The 13372-nt window shown below is 50.4% G+C and overlaps 2 long non-coding RNA genes across 3 annotated transcripts in view; both read right to left on the bottom strand.

The window, feature by feature from the left end:
* Window positions 1-5036: 5036 nt before the first annotated feature.
* On the bottom strand, window positions 5037-5906 carry LOC147573120 (uncharacterized). Its single transcript, XR_015245224.1, has 2 exons — window positions 5677-5906; window positions 5037-5357 (listed from the first exon to the last, which is right to left on the bottom strand). It is a non-coding gene; the product is annotated as an uncharacterized LOC147573120 (long non-coding RNA).
* Window positions 5907-11106: 5200 nt separating this feature from the next.
* LOC147573118 (uncharacterized) overlaps window positions 11107-13372 on the bottom strand; it is a 66436-nt gene continuing 64170 nt past the window's right edge. For both annotated transcript variants that reach the window (XR_015245221.1, XR_015245222.1), the window contains one exon: window positions 11107-11476. This is a non-coding gene — a long non-coding RNA (uncharacterized LOC147573118). The remainder of the gene's footprint in view (window positions 11477-13372) is intronic.

Genomic DNA, 13372 nt, shown 5'->3' with positions numbered 1-13372 from the left:
CGGGCCGGGGCCGGGGGCGGGGCCGGGGCGGGGCGGCTCAGGCTTCCGGCTCCCCCTTCAGCCCGCGCGCGGACCCACCACGCCCAGTGCGGCCTGGAACGTGCCCGAGGCTGTCCCCCCCCTCCGGGTTCTGCCCGTCCCTTCCGTCCCGCGGAACATCCACAGAGTGCACCCCGACCCCGCTCACTCCCTGGATCCCCTAGGTTCTGCCGAGGCTCCTCGCGATGACCTGGGGGGCCCCCAGACTCCCCATCCTGTCCCCCTCCCCCCACTGCGGATTCTGCCCCTGCACGTCGATCCCCCTCCCCTCCTGATTTCTGCATCCTGCTCTCCCCATTCCCCTAGGTCCCATATCTCTGGCATTCCTAACCCCTCCCACCCTCAGACAAGGTGGACCACCAACTTCTGAGTCCCAGGTTCAGGGTTCCCTGCTCTCAGTAGAGCAGCCCTTACTCTACCCGTAACAGTTCCGTACCTTCAGACGCATCCGGATAGCCCGAGATACACGGTGTGCCTTTGGAAAAGTCACCCACTCTGGGCCTCAGTTTCCTGTCTGTAAAATAGACATTAACAGTACCTGTCGCATATATCTAAGAATGCATTGAGATCTTGCAAGCAAAGGGTTTAGTACAGGTTAGGTGTTAAATGAAACCAATGTCCTGTCTTATCACCTTCTATGTCCCCAGGGAGGTCCACGCCCCCCAGGTACTTTCTTATTCCATCACTAAAATCTCTCTCTCTCTCTTTTTTTTTAATTTTGAAATTTATTTTTGAGAGAGAGAGAGAGAGAGAGCATGCGCGTGAGCAAGAAGAGGAAGACAAAGGATCTGAAGTGGGCTCTGTGCTGACAGCATGGAGGCCTATCAGGGGCTCAGACTCATGAACCATGAGATCATGGCCTGAAACACCCAGGTGCCCCTGCCCCTAGAATCTGCAAATCAATATCTCCTGTTTCAACATCCACTCAGTCCTCTGCCCCTAAATGGGTGCTGCCTGCCTATCCGATAAGAGCCCCATTTGCCTGGTAAGGTCGTAACCACAGCCCTGATCCAGCAGGGTTCTGGGAGAAGTCATTACAAGCCATTAAGGAGCTTGTGTGGCTTTCAGAGTACACAGTCTTGGAAATGGGAGGAACCCTGATGCGGCCATCTAGAGAAATGCCACTTGGGCGGAGAGCCTCTGAGTCCCTCCAGGGATTCATAGATTTGGATCCTACTGGATCCTAAGACTCTTCCGGTGATGGGATCCTCTGCCTTCACACGAAGACCCCAGAGACACTGAGACCCAGACAGGTAGAATGACTTGTCCAAAGTCCCAGAGCAAACTGTCCTCTCTGCCCCTGTTCAAAGCTCTCACCACCTTTTACCATATGGACCCAGCCACTACCAGCCATGAAAGGTATTACTCAATTGGGGGAGGGGATTTCAAAGTCCTCCCAACTGTGAGTAATCGCCAGGGAAAGGTTATTAGTGAGGCCAATCTTTTATTTTAAAACTATTGAGGAAGCTGGAATAAGCCCAGCCTCTGCCATTCTCCATTTTCAAGGTGGGCAAAGAGGCATGTTGTCCTGACATAAAACCAGAGTATCACGGACTGTCACTAGCAAGATACAAGCCCTACAGAAACTCTGTCAGAGCAAAATGTTCAAGAAACAGCCTGTGTGAATGCTTTCCCCCTCCCCTCCCCTCCCCTCCCCTCCCCTCTCCTCTCCTCTCCTTTCCTTTCCTTTCCCCTATCCCCCACCTCTTTCTTTCCTTCTTTTTCTGCAGAGGGAAAAGTAATCGCACATCTGAATTACTTCTGTCTTTTACTCAATGCTACCACGTCATTCCTTTTTCTCCTTCAACAGCTGAGCATCACGGGAGCTGGCTTTGTTTGTTTTTTTTTTCAGATGTCCTAAACACTTAACTGCGCCTGTGAGCTAGCGATTATTTATGGGGAGAGCTGTAAAACTGTGACTCTTTTTTTCAATCCCCAAGAAACCATAGAGATTGAATTTCTAACCCAGTGCTTCTGAGAAGCGAAGGAAAGTAACCCAGACACACGATCATCTCAATAGACACAGAAAAAGCATTTGACAAAACTCCAACATCTTTTCATGAGAAAAATACTCAACAGGGTAGAAACAGAAGGAAACATTCCACAGCCTGATAAAGAGCATCTACTGTGACCAACATCCTCCATGGTGAAAGACTGGATGTTCCCCCCCCCACCCCCCGAGATCAGGAACAAGCACTTTTGACACTTCTACTCAACATTGTACCAGAAGTGCTAGCCAAGACAATAACACGAGAAAAAGAAGGAAAAAGCATCCAGAATGGAAAGGAAGAAGTAGGAACTATCTCAGTTCACAGACAACATGATCTTACACAGAGAACATCTTAAGGAATCCACAAAACATCATCAGTGCGAATCAACAAGGTCAGCGAGGTGGCAGGGTACCAGATCAACATACAAAAATCAGTTGCATTTCTGTACACTAGTAAGGAATGACACAACAATGAAAATCAGAAAATAATTTAAGAAAGTCTGACTTATACGGTGAAAACTACAAAATACTGTTGAAGAAATTAAAGACCTAAACGAAATGGAAAGACATTCGTGTAGTATATCAGTCAGAGTTCTCTCAGAGAAACAGTACTGGAAGGAGATGATAGATGGGTGGATGGATAGATAGATAGGATGGGAAAGAAGGAAGGAAGGAAGGAAGGAAGGAAGGAAGGAAGGAAGGAAGGAAGGAAGGAATAGATAGATAGGATGGACAGATAGATAGATAGATAGATAGATGGGATGGACAAGTAGGTAGGTAGGAAGGAACGAAAGGATAGGCTGGATGGATAGACAGGATGGGTGGGTGTGGCTGATGGATGGATAAAGAGACAGATAGATGATAGATAGATAGATAGATAGATAGATAGAATAGGTAGGTAGGTAGATAGATGGGATGGGAAGGAAGGAAGGAAGGAAGGAAGGAAGGAAGGAAGGAAGGAAGGAAAAGATAGGTAGATAGAAAGATAGATAGGATGGACAGATAGATGGGATGGATAAGTAGGTAGGTAGGAAGGAAGGAAAGGATAGGCTAGATGGACAGACAGACAGATAGGATGGGTGGGTGTGGTTGATGGACGGATAAACAGTGATAGATGATAGATAGATAGATAGATAGATAGCATAGGTAGGTAGGTAGATAGACAAGATGGGAAGGAAGGAAGGAAGGAAGGAAGGAAGGAAGGAAGGAAGGAAGGAAGGAAGGAATAGATAGGAAGGTAGATAGATGGACAGATAGATGGGATGGATAAGTAGGTAGGTAGGTAGGAAGGATAGGATGAATGAATGTGGAGAGAGAGAGAGAGAGAGAGAGAGAGAGAGAGAGGTGAAGCCCTCAGGCAGGAGTAGAAGCTTTGGTCCACAGGTGTAATCCTTTCTCCAGAAAACTTAAGTTTTGCTCTTAAGGCCTTTTAACTGATTGGATGAGGCCCAAATTACCAAAATAATCTCCTTTACTTAAAACTCGTTGTATGGAACATGACTCACTCATCGCACTGTTTCAAGTACAGTAAGACTTTGGATTGCGAGCATAATTCATTCCTGAAACACGCTTGTAATCCAAAGCACGTGTATATCAAAGTGAATTTCCCCACAAGAAATAATGGAAACTCGGATGATTCATTCCACAACCCAAAAATATTCATATAAAAATGATTACAATACTGTAATATAATGCAAAATAATAAAGAAAATGAGAAATGTACAGAAAAATAAACTAACCTGCACTTCCCTTTAAAAAAAAACAACAAAAACGTGTTGTAGAAGTTAACCCCTTCCAAAAATACCTTCACAGCAAGACCTAGATTAGTGTGTACTTGAATTACCGGCCACTATGGCCTAGCCAACTTGACATTGAGGCTAACAACCATCCCAGGCGGCAAGACTCCCCAAACTGAGGTACAGATCGGTGTGATGTCTTTTAAAATCTCAGCTGCCTTTTCAGGCAAGTGTTATGTCCCACTCTGGTGCGGACTGTTGATAACGGGGGAGGGCTGTGCCTTTCGGGGGGCTGGGGGTGTATGGGGGGGAGTCTCGGTGCCTTTTTAAAAGAGTCTTTTTTTTTTTAATATTCTGGAGCTGGATGGTGCTAACAGTTGCCCAACACTGTGAGCACTTTGTGCCACTGAACTGTATGCTAAGAAATGGTTAAAAGGGTACGTTTTACCATCATGCACATTTTCTCATGAAAACTAAAAGTAAGCTATAGTAAAAGTAGGCAAAGGACCTGAGTAGACATTTCTGCAAAGAAGATACACGAGCGGCCAAGAATCAGCTGAAAAAAAAAATGCTCCACATCGTTAGTCATCGGGGAAATGCAAATCAAAACCACAATGAGATACCGCTTCGTACCCGCTGTGGTGGCCATAAAAAAAATTTTTTTCTTTTTTTTCAATGGAAAATAACAAGGGTTGGGAGGGACGTCAAGAAATTGAAACTCTCACACGTTGCTAGGGGCCATGTAAAACACCGCAGCTGCTGTTCCGGCCCCAAATATATACACAGAATGATTGAAACCAGGCATTCAAACAAAAAGGTACAGAGGAATGTTCTTATCAGCAATATTCGCCCCCCGTCAGAATGTGGAAATGACCAAATGTCCACCAACTGATAAGTGGGTGAATGAGACGTTGTGCATCCACACGGCGGAATACCGTTCGGGCACACAGTGGAAGAAAGCACAGGCCCACGCTACAATGTGGGTGACCCTTGAAAACATTGTGCTCCGGGCGCCTGGGTGGCTCAGTTGGTTAAGCGTCCGACTTCGGCTCAGGTCATGATCTCACGGTCTGTGAGTTCGAGCCCCGCGTCGGGCTCTGTGCTGACAGCTCAGAGCCTGGAGCCTGTTTCAGATTCTATGTCTCCCTCTCTCTCTGCCCCTCCCCTGTTCACGCTCTGTCTCAAAACTAAATAAACGTTAAAAAAATTAAAAAAAAAAAGGAAAACATTGTGCTCATTGAAAGAAGACTGACATAGGAGGTCCCATATCATAGGATTCCATGTGTAGGTTATTTCGAGAATAGGCAAATCTACAGTGGCAGAAGGCTGATTCGTGGGGGCCTGGGGCTGGGAGGAGTGGGGAGTGACTTCTAATGGGTATGGGGTTTGTCTACACATGTTCTGGGAGCTGGTTGTGGTGATGGTCACACTATTTTGATGTACTAAATGCCACGAAATCATAGAGTTTAAAACAGTTGAAACACTAGGGCTCCTGGGTGGCTCAGTCAGTTGAACATCCAACTCTTGATTTTGGCTCAGGTCGTGATGCCAGGGCCATCCCCCTGCACCTCTCCTTCACTTGCACTCTCTCTCTAAAATAAAAAAAAAAAAAAATGGGGGGGGGGCACCTGGGTGGCTCGGTCAGTTGAATGTCTGACATCAGCTCAGGTCATGATCTCACAGTTCATGGGTTCGAGCCCTGAATCAGGCTCTGTGCTGACTTCAGATTCCGTGTCTCCCTCTCTCTCTCTGCCTCTCCCTCACTTGTGCGCTAACCGCCCCCCCCAAAAAAATAAATACATAAACATTTTGTAAAAAAAGAAAAAAAATTTAAATAGATGAAATGTTAAATTCTGTATTGTGTGCATTTTATTTCAATTAAAAAAAAAAAAAAGTAAAGCAGGGACTCACCTATGCCCTGTTAGGACACAGCCAAAGGGTGCCACATGGCTTTTCACGACATCTGTGGTTGTTTCTGTTCCCACTGAAGAGTCTGCTGTTGTGCTCAACCCAAAAAGTCTCGGCACGAGATCCGGGCCGTGAAGACACATGCGCCGATACCCCGGAATCACACGGGCAGACAGAAAGGGAGAGCCACCCTCGGGCTGTGCTCTGAGACATCAGAAATGACAGCAGCCAGGAGAGAAGAACGAGCTGCTTGGAGAATGCAGAGAACGATCCCATTTTTTTGTTGTTGTTAAAAGAGGGGGGAAAAGATACACACACACACACACACACACCCTGGGAAAATGCCTTGACACTTTCTCAGGGATAAAGAACACCGCCAACGGGAGCCTCTGAGTAGGGATTCTTTGTCTCCTTTTGTTCCCGGCCATTTTTCTGATATTTACAGGACACATACAAATTGCTTGTTTAAAAAAGCTAATCTTCAAAGAAGGAACTCAGTAGTCAGAAATAGCCTCCACTGGCTGGTTTGTGCTATTCATAACAACAAGTTCTGGTAACTAATGTTTCCATAACACCTTTTCCATTTTCAAAACATGGTTGCGGCACACATCACATGACTCATCCTTGAAGAAGCCCTTTGGAGTAGCGAGTCTTACTGCTAAGACACGCAGATGGGGAAATGAGGCCAGGGGACCAGAAGCTTGCCCGTGGTGGCGGTGGTGGTGGTGGTGGGAAACACCAACTGTGCCCCCGCTGGCTGCAAGGCCCCGGGCAAAACACCCGTACATTCGTCATCTCATTGTCTCCTTGCAAAAACCCTCATATTCTCGAGATGGGGAGATTGAGGTCCGGAGAGGTTCTAGCATCTGGGCCACCTGTGGAGACAGAGGCGTAAGAGGCACAGGGCTTCCGTGGGTGCCCATGGTGCGGGAAGAACAGGCAGGGGGACCTGGGCTGGGCTGGAGGAAGTCGGCAGAACTGTCTTTTCACACGGGAGAGGGCACGGGCTGGCTTCCACTCATACAGAACTGCCTATTTCTCTTTTGTGGGTTGGGGCTCTGTAGGAGAATATACTGGGGGGAAAGGCTCTGAGGCCCTGGCCTGAAAGCTCTCAGTGATCTGGAAGGCTCTAAGCTCCAAGAAGCTCTCCACAACATGGGGGCTAAACACAGGCATGGAGCCAGGCAGCCTGGGTTTCAAACGCCACTGCCACCGTGACCAGCTGGGTGGCCTTTGGCAACTCGCTTAACCTCTCTGGGCCTCAGCTGTCACCTGTATCAAGTGGAAATGGTAATACTTGCTCATAGAGTTGTTTCTGTTCCCACTGAAAACTCTGCTGTGGGTGCACCATGTGACCATGTGTCAAATAAATGGGATTCTGGGATTTATCTTCCACTCACCCCTGCACGGCCCGCCCCCGCCCCCTCTGCCGGCCTCCAGTCCAGAGCTACGCAATGGATGTGTCTGTCCACGGCTCCCCACCTGGCTTTCAAAGGGACGTCCTTGTCTGCGACTTTCACCATCGCTGGGCTCTTTCTGCGTTTTGGGGAATTTGAACCTGAACACGAGTTTTCATCCATCAGCTCTGGGGCGCCTGACCTCAACTGCAGAACTTGGTTCAAGGCTGGTTTCCCCACCGGCCAGAAGGAGACGGGCAGGCCGGGGGCTGGGCTTGTGGGTCCGGAGAAGCCTGGAATTGCCCCACCTCCAGAGGGTCTGACCAGGGCTCAGGGGTGGGTTGGGGGGGCTGGTGGGCGGTTTGAGGAAACGGAGCAGTGGTGATGCCTTGAGTCCGGCACGAGGCCTGGGCCAAAGTTTCCTTGTTGGCTCCTTCCCAGGAGCAAGGCCTCAGCCGGCCCCTCCCTGCAGACTCCCCCGCTCTCTCAGCTGTCCTGCCAGCTCCCAGTGTGGCCATGACAGTGAGAAGAAGTCACGAAGGGAAGCAGCATGGCAAGGTGCCGGCACAAAGGAAGGCTTCGGGGGGGTTCAGAGCTGCTATTACTGACCTGCTATTGTTCTTAAGCGCCCCTTCCAGCAAACACAAAAACCACATGGGGCGCCCGGGTGGCTCGGTCGGTTGAGCGTCCGGCTTCGGCTCAGGTCATGATCTCGCGGTCTGTGAGTTCGAGCCCTGCGTCGGGCTCTGTGCTGCCAGCTCAGAGCCTGGAGCCCGCTTTGGATTCTGTGTCTGCCTGTCTCTCTGCCCCTCCCCTGCTCGTGCTCTGTCTCTCTCTGTCTCTCAAAAATAAATAAGCATTAAAAAAAAAATTTAAAACAAAACAAAACAAAACAAAAAAAACCCACAAGTCCCATGAGAGTGCCACCCCTTGTTCTCGAATCAGTTTTGATCCGCTGGCCTCAGACACAGCTCCGTGATAAGAAAATGGTCCCGCTCAAACAAATGAACTCTGGACACAGATCACCAAACACCCCCTACCTGAGCTCCTGACTCGGTTTCCCCACAATCCAGAGTGCTGTCAGGACCCTCCCTAAGGCCTCCAGAATGCTATACGATCTGAGCTCTGTTCTTCTCTGCCCTCAATTTCCAGACACCCTCGACCTCACTCTGCTCCGGCCAAATAGGCCTCCCTGCTGTTCTAGCACAGCCCTGCCTCAGGGCCTTTGCACTGGCTGTCCCCTCTCTAAAATGCTATAAATGAGGAAGCAATCAAGACTCAAGGTTTTTGCCACTGGTGTCAGAACTGGGATTTGAACCTAAGGTAGGACTACGAATAAATTCTAATGTGAACTGCTCGAATTCTCACTCTAATTCACTGCAGCCAAGCCCCCGCCCATTCCAAATCGTGCGCCTCTGTGCAGGGAGCCAACTTGTCCCGCCTGGGAGCTGACAAGCCAAGTCAGTAGAGCACGAAGGCCCTAAGGCCCCTGGACAGAAATCCCCAGCAGCAGGGAACAGCTGTGGCATCAGGGCTGAAGAGGGTCCCCTCGAGTGACAAAAGAGGAAGCGAAGAAGCAGAAAGGAGAAGCGGACTGCAGCCCTGCCTCATTTCTCAGACCCACATAGGTAGTTCCCAGCATCGCGAGAACGAAACAGAAGTGAAATCCTGTAGAGTCATCGGACTCAGGGCATCCGGGGTTGGGGGGCTGTGGGGAGGAAATGATCCTACCGTATCTCCCTGAGCCCCTCTCTGGGCCAATCCCGGCGGCCGTGGAGATGTTGGAGAGGCGCTTGCTTGTAGACCTGTGGGCGATCCGCACTGAGAACTCACTCACTGCACAGATGTCCCGGTGGCTGGGCACAGATGGGTCACCCCACGGAGCCTCCACAGCCCAGAGTGGAGACGATGCAAATGGCTATTAAAAGGGAGCCGGACAAACCCATCATGAAAAATCAGTGCGGAAACTCCTCTGCCACCATTTAGGAGGACAAAATGGCCCCAGCCCCGTCTGTCCAGTTACAGAGATCGGGCTGTGAAATCCTCCAGGGGGAAAGACAAGCTGTAGAGCAGGGAGGGGGTGGGGTGGGGCTGGGCAATGGACACCGAACGGGAACATGTGTGGTACCTGCTTCCTCGAAGGTCACGCCAAGCGGTGGGACATGAAGCCATATGACTGGGTCATGACCAGCCACCTTGCCTTTTAAACAGAACGGGATGGGATGAGACAGGACAGGACAGACAGGACAGGACGGGGAAGGACAGCATCCAAGAGACAACCCCAGATGGCATTTCTTATAATAAGTAGCATTGCATAAGTTTTCTATTTAGTTATACGCCAGCATCCGCGTATACTGGGTTACGATGCAGAATCTATTTTTTCACTGCGGCTGGGAGCTAAAAAAAAAAAAAAAAAGTTTGAAAACCCTGGAAACGGAAAAAAATGAAAAGAAAGAAAGGACTCAAGGTGGCCCCCTCTGAAGAGAAGGAGGCCACGGGAAGCAGCCTTACTTTATACAATTCCGTGCTTTTTTTTTTTTTTTTTTTTTTAAACAACGAGCACGCATTGCTGGGCTTTTGCAATAACATAAAGAACTTTTAAAACCTTTTAGAAAACATAAACATGCCTGCCTCAGTCTCCAGGAAAGAGGCTGGGCTGTCTGAACTGTCAACTAGTTTTTGATGTGGAAAAGCCCAAAGCCCTGTCCCGAGGGGCGCTCCCTCCCAGAGGGTTTCCAGGGCCTCCCCGGGTTTTTTCCACTCATCCTTCTCTTCCCCTCCAGAAAGCCACGGGACCATCCAAAAAGGAAACACGCCTTAAGACGTCAGTCTTCATTTTCGAAAACGGAACAGGCGCCCCCCACCCCGCAATGGCCATTGTGTTTTCTGTTTTCTGTTTGGCATTACAGAGACCATATTTTCCATAAAGAGCCTCCCTGACTTCATTTTTAAAATGCCTACAAGGGTGACAACCTACCGGTCGCACCCAATGATTTCCTATTGTACTTGTCACCTTGGTAGATATCCCTGGGTGTGTGGTCTTTCTTTTCTCTTTTTTTTAGGATTAGTTCCTTCGGGCAAATTCCCAGAAGTGTGATCGCTGGAGAGGGAAGCGTCCACCTTTCCAGGCCCCTGATACACTCTGCCGAGCTGCTTTCCGAAAGAGCTGGGGACTCACGCCTTTTCAAGGAACTGCCCGCTGTGGGGGTGGTTAGGTCATCGCCACCTTTGTCTCCCTGCGGGACACATCTGTGACCCAGGTGCCTGTGTCACGGAGCCCGCAGGAAGGCGGGAAAAAGCATTCCCCACTCCGCCACCAGGCCAGAGCCTGGAACCGGCGGGTCTCGAGGACTCCAGAGGGCGGGGAGGGCATCCCTTCCCCACCGTGGAAACCTGGAGGCCAGGCCGGCACCATCTGGAAGCCAGGGCTGGGAAGGCGGGTGTGTTCTCTCACTGGGCCGCTTTGTGCACCGCGGGCCCCATCGGGAGGTTGCGAGCATGAAGAATGTGGCCCAGAGCACGTCACGCTGCATGTCTTGGAGGGTTTGGGCTCCTAGGACAGAAGGCCCCAGTAGGACCGGCTCAGAGACAACGCAGATGTATTTCTCACAGTTCCGGAGACTGGGATGTCCCAGGTCAGGGGGCCAGCCGATTCAGTGGCCGATGACCCGGATGTCATCATACGGTGCAAGCCCGCAGGGAGCTCCGTGGGGTCGCTTTCATCAGGGCACTGATCCCATTCATGAGGGCTCCGCCCCCATCCCCCAGTCGCCTCCCCAAAGCCCCACCTTCTCACACCATCCCACTGGGGGTGAGGTTTCACCTTGTGGACCTGCTGGGGGGGGCGGTGGGGACACACACATCTGTCCGTCGCACTGGGCATTTCTGAGCAGAGAGGATCAGGGCCATCCGTTGTCCAGATGGGGGTACAGCTCAGCACCAGCTCTGCCTTCGGGGACCCCCACGGACCTCCACGGGGCCTGGGGTTCTCATAGCTAAAAAAAAGATGAAAAGCTGCTGCTTTCCCACCGGTTAGCATCAAGACCAGACGACCCCGTGACCTGTGACCCAGACGCCTGTTCCCCACCTTCTCCTTAAGGCCTCGCTCAAGCAAGGTGTGCCATTACCCACTTAGTTAAGGGATTGCAACCTTGCAAAACTCAAATCCCACACAGCATCCACCGAGGCTTCACAGATCTCATCCAGGTCTCCCACGTCCCCTCTGCCACTGGATTTTTTTTTTGCTTTTAATCAGCTGGTCCCGGGGAATCACTGTCGTCTTAGAGACTGCCATGACTTTGAAGCAAATCCCCGACATCGGATCATTTCATCTGCAAACAGGCTGGTTTGAGGCTCTCAAAAGATGAGGATTCCTTTTCAAAACACAACCACGAAACTACAATGCGCTGCAAAAAGAAAAAGAAAGAAAGAAAGAAAGAAAGAAAGAAAGAAAGAAAGAAAGGAACACATTGCTGAATTCCATCCAATGTCATCCAGTCTGGGTTTACATTTCCCCAGCTGTCTCATAAACATTTTTTTTTTTTTTAATCTGGCTTCTTTGAAACAGGATCCTGCCCCCTGGGCCTCCAGGACCTGGCATTCGGCTCGTCTGGCACATAGTAGGTGCTCTGTAAATCCTCGCTGGGTTGAACAAATAAGGCTAAAGAATTTTCCAGGGGCAGCTCCCGTTTTCGGAGCGGTTCTCAAGCTGGGCAACTCGGATGTTCCCATCTAATCCTGACAGTCGTGCTGAGGGGGAAACGCTTTCTGTGAGCCCATTTTATTTTATTTTTTTTTTTTTTTTTTTTAAAATTTTTTTTTAACGTTTATTTATTTTTGAGACAGAGAGAGACAGAGCATGAATGGGGGAGGGGCAGAGAGAGGGGGAGACACAGAATCGGAAACAGGCTCCAGGCTCCGAGCCATCAGCCCAGAGCCCGACGCGGGGCTCGAACTCACAGACCGCGAGACCGTGACCCGGGTGAAGTCGGACGCTTAACCGACTGAGCCACCCAGGCGCCCCTGTGAGCCCATTTTACAGAAGACACAGCTGAGGCACAGGGAGGTGAAACGACCTGCCCCAGGCTGCACAGCAAGGAGTAATGCCCGTAGGAGCAAGTAAAGAGGGCCCAGGACATAAGCTCACTGTGCCAGAGGCTGTGATCTGTAGGGGAGGCTGTGCCGGGCCGGCCTCACCCACTCCCAGAAGCTCCCTAGCAGCATGAAGACACATGGGCTAGTGGCACAGCTTCTGAGGCCAGGAGTCAATCCCTCTTATGGACCGACACCCACGTGGGCACCCTCAGCCACATCGGTGCCCTGCAGGGGTATTCCTGACCTCTGTCTCCTCTAGGAGGACCCCAGGAATGTCCTCCTCTGGGCCCCAGAAGGAGGAACAAGGACATCTGAGACTGTCCTCTCTCCGTTTGGTCACGCAACAAATAAATACTGATCGTTACAAGATGCCAGTCACTAATCGCAGGCCCTGGAGAACAAGTGAGAGCCAAGAGCAAGTCTGAGTCCGGTGGAGGACTTAAAGAAGCCATGAAATGTATTTGTAAGGGTCAGTGGGAAAAGGGTACAAAGGAAGGATGTAGAGGTTCTAGGGGCATGGGCGGGGAGTGGTCAGTGAGGGCTTCCTGGAGGAGGTGAGGCCAAGAGTGCTGAATGTAAACTCCTGAAGCTAGTGGCTGAGCCCTCTTATTATTTTGAACAATGCCGATGAGCAAAGTACTATTAACAATAATAATCATGAACAAGAATCGCGATGGGTGACAATCCCTGGATTCTGTTGGTGTGTTGGTTTACCGATGGCATCTCCCTTAGTCTTTATAATAACCCAACAGGTAGAGACCGTAAAGGTAAAGCCCATTCTAGAGAAGAGCAAACTGAGCCTCAGAATGGTGAAGTGATTTAGCCAAGTCACAGAACTCAGCAGGTGGTGACGCTGGGATTTGAACCCAGGCCCGCTAGATCATCGAGCGCCTTCCTTTCTGTTAAGATGTCCCGCTTCCCTGACAGACTGCTGGCTGAGCCCCGCCCTGGGGCTTCATGGAATCATTCAAAGTTGTCTCCCTTCTGCAAATGTGACCCTAGGTCCCTCACGAGGGGTTGGAGCATGGGCGGCCTTCAGAGTCAGAGGCCCCAGCAGCACTGAGAGCCTGGCCACTGCCCGCACCAGCTCTGCAGCGGGAAGGATCTGAGTCCTTCCTCTGGGGCATACTGGCTGTGGGACCCAAGATAGGTTCTTCAGCGGCCTCTCTGAAAAGCAGGGATGACAATGGGGATGACCTTGGCGGGGG

This window comes from Puma concolor, chromosome E3, assembly GCF_028749965.1.
Source record: "Puma concolor isolate L17-30 chromosome E3, mPumCon1.1.hap2, whole genome shotgun sequence".
Taxonomy (NCBI): domain Eukaryota; kingdom Metazoa; phylum Chordata; class Mammalia; order Carnivora; family Felidae; genus Puma; species Puma concolor.
This window is presented reverse-complemented; position numbering and strand designations above follow the sequence as displayed.